This window comes from Aethalodelphis obliquidens, unplaced genomic scaffold (genome assembly GCF_003676395.1).
Source record: "Aethalodelphis obliquidens isolate GAN/ISIS:26980383/991018 unplaced genomic scaffold, ASM367639v1 scaffold13, whole genome shotgun sequence".
Classification (NCBI taxonomy): domain Eukaryota; kingdom Metazoa; phylum Chordata; class Mammalia; order Artiodactyla; family Delphinidae; genus Aethalodelphis; species Aethalodelphis obliquidens.
Window position 1 is genome coordinate 30,586,252 of NW_020837957.1, and position 9,048 is coordinate 30,595,299.

The 9,048-nt window shown below is 38.7% G+C and overlaps 1 long non-coding RNA gene across 1 annotated transcript; it reads left to right on the forward strand.

Moving 5' to 3' along the window:
- Positions 1 to 3,870: 3,870 nt before the first annotated feature.
- Positions 3,871 to 7,932, forward strand: LOC113624516 (uncharacterized). Its single transcript, XR_003434369.1, has 3 exons — positions 3,871 to 4,190; positions 5,159 to 5,284; positions 5,765 to 7,932. It is a non-coding gene; the product is annotated as an uncharacterized LOC113624516 (long non-coding RNA).
- The last annotated feature ends 1,116 nt before the right edge of the window (positions 7,933 to 9,048 follow it).

Consider the following 9,048-nt stretch of genomic DNA (forward strand, 5'->3'; position numbering starts at 1 on the left):
ATAGACAGGATATAAGTAATGCAGCTAGTAACATTGACAAAGACACAGTGCAGCAGGGAGATACAAAGCACAAACAATTTGGAAATAAAGAACTAATTAAAACAATGATTAGCATAGTATGAAGTCCACAGGAGAGCCAGCTGGAGAAAACAAATTCTGGCAGGGTCAGGTAGAGAGAAAAAGATAAACATTTCCTCTTTGTTTACAAAGGCATACTTTATCAACTGTTGTAGGTCACAGCATAAGAAAAGATTTTTCCGAAAAACAAAGATTAAAGCCAGAATATTTCCCAAAGTCATAAAATTATAAATCATGTTTACCAGTTCATTCATTCCCACGTAATTAATTCCCATTGATCTGGATGAAATAATCAGGTTTCCCTTTAGTTTTGTCATTTGTTACCCAGTCCAGTGATATTATCTAAAGGCTATCAGAAACTTATATTTGTTAAAAAGTTCCTTTTTATCAGTCTTCTTGAAGAATTTTCATTTTGTAAAAGCATCAGGACAAAAAACTTAAAATAGCATGGTTAAAGATTTGAGTACAATGTAATTTTGGATATAACATTTTAGAATAACTAGTATTATGATTGATAACATATCAGGACATATCAGATGTTAGGGATTCCATATAAAATTTGGAATATCTATATAAATGACATTTATCCATACTCTGTAATCTAAGGTTCATCTCCAGTCACTTGACAATGTTTTTGAAATAATTTAACATACGAAATAAACTTAGTTTGACATCTCTCTCTGAGATGTTTCAGAGATGTTCTTTCGAAGTATACCAGAGTCAGATGGAGGCTAAAAAGCTTTCGTCAGATTTTGATATTTGGGAATTTTGTTAAAAATATCAGAAAGGTTTTAAAATACAACAGGATCGTAGGTCACTGTGAAAGAGTACTTATTCATTTAACCAAAGTCACAAAACGATTAAAAGAAAACAAATATGGATCACTTAAGGGCACAGAAACTTATATAATCTGTTATCGAAAGAAGCACTTCTAACACAGAGAGATCAAACTCCAGTCTTGTATTAGCTTATCTAAAAAAAGAAAAAAAATCCATTTACTTAGTTAACATCAATCTTAGTTAATCCTGATCATGTACAAAACTTTCTCAGCGAAATGTAATTCCATTCCTCATACATTCTTAACTGAAAACACACATTCTACCATACTGAAATGTTTTATTATTTTCAGTAGCTTTAATTATATATTTAAATTAGAATCCCCAACTCTTGAAAACCTTAATTTCTAGTGACAACCAAGAGGCAAGTAATAGTTACCAAAATCTGGAGAACCTATTTTAGATGATTTTTAGAACACAATTATTCTTATAGTTTACCTAAAATCTCTTATTTTTATTTACTTTAAAGTTTCATCATATCAAGTTATTTTTCTTGCTGACAAATTTGCAACAGATCTAACAAGATTTCATTTAACTTCTATTAAACCTAGGTGCAGTGAAAGTACTATACTTAATGTTGATGGCTCTAAAGACATGTCTCTATTAATTAGATCAACAAACTTAAACATGAATACCAGGCATTAATTTAATACTAAATATTTCCCAGTTCACATGAACCTGAAACTCATTTAGCTTAATTTCTCTCGTATTTAGAATTGTTTGGTTTGTAAGCACTTTTCTTTAAGCCAGTTAAATAGAGCTCATTTACAGACTAACCTCAGCAATGTTACCCAAAGACAAAAACACATACAAACACACAAACAGACATCATAGTTCTCATTTCAAAATTCCAGCCCGAGTCAGGTACAGCAATGTAAACCCCATCAGTTTACAAAAGAGGTTGGATTAAAGTTGGGTTTCTGGCAGATGGAAAAAATTAAGCTCACTTGTTCAGATGGTTAAACCCTTTCTACTAATACTTATGGAAAACAAGTCAAGCTCTAAATTACTTTTTATTTAGTACCCTCTTTTTCAAAATTTGCATTTTAAAAAGATGGCAGAAATAAGTGTTTTTGAGAAGACCAGTTAGGACATTTGTATCTCAAAGATATAGGCAAGTTTCTCCTAGGATGACTTTGTTTCCCCTTTGTTTAATATTTATAAGTCTCTTAAGATCACCCGTATTTATTAGAAAATCAATCACCTTGTTCCCCACTGTCAATGTTACCTGGGGCTCCTGTGGGGAAATCAGAATCGGACGCCTTAAGTCCAAGGGAGTCCCCTGGCCTTTTACAGGATATCGGGGCACGGGAAATTGCCTTGCTGCAGAAGTGGCCCCGGACCAAATTGGGTGCCCTGTTGGGTCTTAGATGGTGATTCTAAACCAGGTCCCTGTGTCCTGGGGGTTACCATAGAAACTTGTATTTGATCCCCACAGGTAGGGGAAACAGGAGGTGGTGAATCTGTTGGCGGCACGGGGTGGGAGGGGGCGGGGTCAGTTGGAACAGCTGCCGGTGCAGCCTGCTCGGCCACTGGGGAGATGAACAGGCTGGGTTGGGGGGTTAAGTTTTGAAATAACATGTCCCCAGTCGCATTTTCTTTTTCTTTTCCCTTGTAAAACAGGTTTCCCTTTGTGTTTCCTTTCAGACCACTGCACCATAAGGTGGCAGCCCTCTGACTCCTTTTCCTCCTGATGCAATAGCATAAATGCTCCTACATATGGAATCTTATCTCTTTTCCCTGCTCTTTTGCAGAACATTTCTAACTGCGAGATTGTATAATAATTGAGTGAGCCATTCAGGGGCCATCGTTCTTCTGATCCTAACATATATTGGGTCCACATCTTATTACAATAGTATATCATGTCTTTCTTAGTTATAGGCTCACGGCTATGTTTTGCCCATTTATCTAATATATTCCCCAAAGGCCTCTCCTTAGGGATAGATGGAGTATTTTCCACCTTTAAAAGTTTGATAACACCAAGACACAAAAGACGCAGACAAATTCCAACACAAAAGGCACAAATTCTAGCCTCGATGCACACAAAACCAAGACAAAACCAATGAAGTAGTTCCCAGATCGGGTAGACTTACCCTACAAAACCAACGAACTAGTTCCCAGCGAACCAGTTCCCAGGATCAGGTAGAGTCCAACAATTACCCCCTCCAACAGGGTACCCCAACCAGATTGGTTTGGTCCGTAAAGGAAAAGCCCAGATTATGGGGGGAATATGTTCCCGGCATGCACGCCGGTTCGACTTACCCTCCAGAATCAAATCGAGTCCATCGACTCATAGCCACAAACTGAAGTTTGTCGGTTCCTTGCTTCAACTGCCAAGCTCTGGGGTAGCCAGTGCCGCTGCAGGGAACTTTGGAGGGAAGATCCTCAGGACAAATGGTCCTGGCAGCTGCTAGGGCCTTGCCCCAGTATTCCCCTGACCAGGGCCAGTTAGCCAGGAGCAGCAAGGCTCCTGGCTGGCTAAGCCGAATTTGTTACTGAGTCCAAGCTCCCTCTGCTGGCCGCACGATAGACCAGTGAATCGGAGACAAGGTGTTGAGGCAAGGAGTAGGACTTTATTTGGAAAGCTGGCAGACCGGGAAGATCTGCGAGTCTCTGAAAAACCATCTTGCAGAATGCCATGTTAATCACATCATGTCAAAGGTACATACCATTAATGTGACTTATCACTTTTTTTTAAATACATTTATTTATTTTATTTATTTATTTTTGGCTGTGTTGGGTCTTTGTTGCTGCGCGCGGGCTTCCTCTAGTTGCAGCGAGCAGGGCCTACTCTTCTTTGCAGGCTTCTCACTGCGGTGGCTTCTCTCGTTGTGGAACATGGGCTCCAGGCGTGTGGGCTTCAGTAGTTGTGGCACGCAGGCTCAGTAGTGTCTCATGGGCTCTCGAGCACAGGCTCAGTAGCTGTGGTGCATGGGCTTAGTTGCTCCGCGGCATGTGGGATCTTCCCAGACCAGGGATCGAACCCGTGTCCCCTGCATTGGCAGGCAGATTCTCAACCACTGGGCCACCAGAGAAGCCCGACTTATCACTTTTGATTTTGACCTTGATCACCCGGATGAAATATTATTTGTCACGTTTCTCCACTGTAAAGTTACTCCCTGCACACCGGCCTCCCCCATTCTGCCCTCTTTGGATGGAAATCACTATGCACAGCCTACACTCAAGGAATCAGGAGACAGGCTTCGCCTCTGTGAGGGTGGAGTATCTACATAGTTTATGTGGAAGTCTTCTGAACCACAGCCTTTTCTTTCTAGGGTAAGTGAATTTTTAATCCTCCTATAAAAGACTCAATGACTTCATGCCTTGCTTTCTAAGATTAAACCTGTAGCATAAATTTCATCCAGGAAGTTAGCTATTTGGTTCATATTTTTCGATACAGATTAACATGCTGACAGTAGCAGAAGATGAGAGCAGTGAAAAAGAGCCTCACAAAAATATCACTGAAAGTGTCTTATGCACGTATTTCTTGTACTAGTCGTTAACATTTCCATAGGCCAAGAAAAAAGTCATTTAATAAGAACTGCTGGTAACTGAGTGACTTGAATAACATGAAGCTGAAGTACCGAAGCAACATTTTTTGTCACTTTTTATTTTCTAATTTCTCAATAGATAGAACAGCTTAAAAAAAGTCAACGTTAGTGAGTTTCATGTCCTTATAATTAGCCCTAAGAATGAAAGAGAAACCACAGAATAAAACAAACTGGTTGTGTTAAGCAGCTGTAGGTAGTTTATCTAGGCTCTTTCCCTTACTAGTTGTGTGAGCTATGGCAAATTACTTAACTTCCGTAAGCCTCAATTTTCTAACCTATAAGTTAGAATGATAGTAATGCCTACATAACATAATTTTTGAGGATTAAGTGACATAATGTATTTCAAACTATATTTGTAACCTATAAAGCTGCACTAGTCACTCAAGCTACTATTCCTGGGGTGACACTCAGCCAGGGTACACTGCTGCAGCCAGTATAGATCTTTATGCCTAATGTTTGTTAGATTGGTCAGAGCCCAAGCTGCATTAGTGTTTAACATTTTGATGATCACTGCTGCTAGCTGCTTGTGAGCTGCACGGAGAGCCTGCTTCCTCCTGGCCCTCACAGTCATTTACTTATGTACTGTTGGGACTAGCACAGTACCTGGGCCTCTCTACATGTGAATAATTAAGATGCTGTGATGCTTGGAGATCTGGGGTTGGGGAATTTGAAAGGCAATCTTTCCTCTTGCAGAATGTGTACTTGCGATGGCTGAGTCAGCAAGCCAGGTTGGTACAGCCCTTCCCAGTGTGTGGTCCTGTGGACCCCCATCTGTTGCTGTGAACATTTAAGGCTGTGTAGATTTAGTATTTAGTAAAGGTAGGTTTGTTTTTTCCTTGATTTCTTTTATTAAAATGCTACCCAAAGTACTGATCAAATGAGAGAAATTATGCCCCTGAATAATTTCTTGAGTATAAGAAAGTTAGGTATCATAGAAAGCGATAAAAAATTCCAAACCATAGTTGAACTGAGTTAGGAAATAGCTGCTCCAGGGAATTACATGACACCACAAATAAGAATAACATTGAGGAGTATCTCCTCAAATACATTATATATAACTTGAAGTTACTTTATTGAATCACTTCCACTTTTGCTGGAAAAAAATGCTTAGTGCTTTTGGAAGAAATATTTAATAATATAATTTTCCAATCACATTTCATGTTTTGTTTTTCCAAGTCACAATTTTGACTAAAGAGTTTAATTTTTGATTTATAAAATTGTACTGATTGTCTGAGATTGAATACACAAATATTTTTTAACAATTGCAAATCACTTATTAATATGTTTTTGTCCTGGCAGTGAAAGCTCCGAGTCCTAACCATTGCACCACCAGGAAATTCCCTTAATGTGCTTTTTTAAGGGCATCACTTTGGGAAAAAAGTCATTATATATTGTATTTTGTGCACATAATTGAAGGAAGAACTGTATCACCAGATCAAGGATGAAGCTGTCTTCAAGAACAACCTGAACAGAAACTGAATGATGCCCGGATTCTCATCTCTCTCTCTCTCCACCTTCTGTAAGCTTTCACTTTGAACTTACGGTGATGGTGGGGTGGGGGGAGAGGCAGGGGAAGAATCTACTATACAAAGATCAAGAACTTTGGGGGTCATTCAAAACTAGGTTCAGATTCGGTTTTGCAAACTTAACTTGGACATGTTATTTAATGGCTCAGAAGGGATAAAGGTCTGCTCAGTAACAACTCTCTCTCAGGCTTTTTGGGGAGAATTACGTGTAATGATATACATAGGCACTTCGCATAGCAGCTGCCCTTAGTAGCCACTCAGTACAAAGTATTGTTATTATTATAAATTTAAGATATTATTTGATGACAAGGCTTTCTTGCCTGCTCTTCTACCATCCCCCTGGCTGAAAAGCAAGCATGCAAAAAGTGCAAAGATCAGCTTTAATAGATTCTAAGACGCCATCAGTTGTAAGATGGGTCATTATTTTATGTACCACTGCAAAACAAAACAAAATATGCTGCCAATTGTACTGTGGCTCACTTTCTTATCACTTGAAGTTTCTATTTTACACTTCTTGAAAAAGCTTTTTTAGACTTATGTAGATGTACATTATCAAATATCACTCTTGTGCACACATAAACAGGAAGATATAACCAAAATAACTAAAGTAGTCCTAAAACAACTTCACATTCTGTGTCTGTCGACTGTGAATCATACATCAACTCGGAGGCACTGGTGTCTGTTTTTTCACTGGTGTCTGTTTTTGTCATCCTTTGTTCCAACGAAAGCATCAGTGAGACAGTATTTCTTAAAAAAAAAAGATGCTCCACTAATGCTAGAATTCTAGAACTTTTTCCAAGTTGCTGATACCCATTCTGCCATTCTGCAAATTTTGATGCTGCTATTTTCATGATCTCACCAGAAATCAAGTCATCAAGGAAAACAACCAAATTAATGCACGTGCAAGCCACATCAGTCTTCTCTGCTGCCTGGCCAATGGCCAATAGAAGGTACCATCCATGGTATAAAGCTTTTCAATTCCAGAGATGTTAAAATGTAAAAAACTATGTGCATCTAAGAATTGATGTACAAATGGTAGATGGTCTATGTCATTACACATTCCTCACCTAGCAGAAAAGTCATCATAAAATTATTTGTAATAGTGAGCTCATCTAGTGCATTAATAATATTTGAATAATTGCTCTTTAGTTTGTATAAAATGAGGTGTACTTGTATCGGTCTTTTTTTTTTTTTTTTTTTACATCAACAGACAATGGTAGGCTGAGCTTTTAGGCGAAAAACAACTTGCCCTGAGTGAAGGGATGGTCTTCTTCATTTGTATTAACATCTTACTCACAGAGAGACAAGTTGGTGCCATTTGAAGATACTTGAAACCTGCAGCTTTTTCTTGCCAAGATTTGTTGTTATACATAAAAATCAAGCAGCAGCAAGGTTTCAATATTTCAGTTATTTCAAGAATAATTCCCTTCAGCTTTCAAGTCGAGGGCATACTCAGGTCAAATTCAGAAAAATGAAGAAATCTTATAAAAATATTATACACTTTCTGTTCCCACCAATACTCTTTTTAAAAAATTGAGATATATTATACATAAAATAAAATGCACAGTTCTTAAAAGTTAAATGGCATAAACTCATGCAACTACCACCCCAATCAAGAAATAGAATGTTTCTATCGTGACAAAAAGTTCCCTGGGCCTCTCTCCCATCAATCCCCCGTCCCTTCAACATAATCTATCTTTTAACTTAAATCATGGGTCAACAACATGTTGAAGTATCAGAAAAAGAAAAGAGAAAAGAAAAGAATCTTTTTAAATGATCATGAGTTACACAGTGGAAAATCTGAGTCCCATAACTTCGAATTAATTACTACAGCTGCATTGTTATATATAATACCCTGTTGTCAAGTGACATTTTTATTTTTAAAATAATGAGTATTGGGCTTTCCTGGTGGCGCAGTGGTTGAGGGTCCGCCTGCTGATGCAGGGGACACGGCTTCGTGCCCCGGTCCAGGAAGATCCCACATGCCGCGGAGCGGCTGGGCCCGTGAGCCATGGCCGCTGAGCCTGCGCGTCCGGAGCCTGTGCTCCGCAACGGGAGAGGCCACAACAGTGAGAGGCCCGCGTACCGCAAAAAACAAAAAAACAAAAAACAAAAAAACTAAGGCTTAAAATGATGAGTGTTAACCTGAATAATAAATAAAATATATACCCCAGTCACATATTCAGGTGGAAATATGATATATTTCTAGCCAGACTGGATCATGTACCATGTGGGCTCCCATTTCAGTTTGGGACATAGACACTATATAGATTTACCTACCACGTGACTTCCCGACTTAGTATTGTGTATTAGCTGTAATAATTACTTTAAAATTCATTTTTTCTTTGTTCATAATATAGTCAAGCAAAATGGTAACTGTGGACTACTGTTACTCACAGGTTAAAAGTTACTGTAAATGTGACAATATACTTCATCTCCCTTTTCACTCCCCTGTATGAAACTGTGGGGCTTCGTTAGGAGTAATCCACTCTTTCCTTTGCCCATTCATGCTTTCTTCATTCCTCTGAATGTGATTCAAGTAAAGACATGGGTAGTAATCTGCTTGCTTGATGTTGATGTGTATCAACATATTCAAGGGTGAAAAAAACTGGTGGGAATCAGAGTAGAGGTAACAAGAAAAACAAAGCACAGTCTATTTACTTTGACACTATGACCATGCATTCACTCATTTTCGATTTATTCTACAAATATCGAGTTCCTTTTGTATGCCAGTCACTGTGCTAAGAGTCGGAGATACTTTCAAAGATGGAAGAGAGACATCCCCTCCTCTCATGAAAGTCATACCCTACCAGGATTGTAGACGCATGAGCAACTATAATGCAGCCTGACAGGTGTGTAAATATGATAGGTGGAGGGGAAGTAGAGGAGGGGTCTTCAACTCAGACTCAGAAGGATGGGTGGGATTCAGACATGAAGAATGAATAAGAATTCACCAGGCAAAGATGTGGGAAAATATCTTACGAAAAAGGAGAATTGGAGCTAAGGACAAAGTATTTGGTAATATGATCCCAATAGTAGGAACCCTGGTTCTGCCTA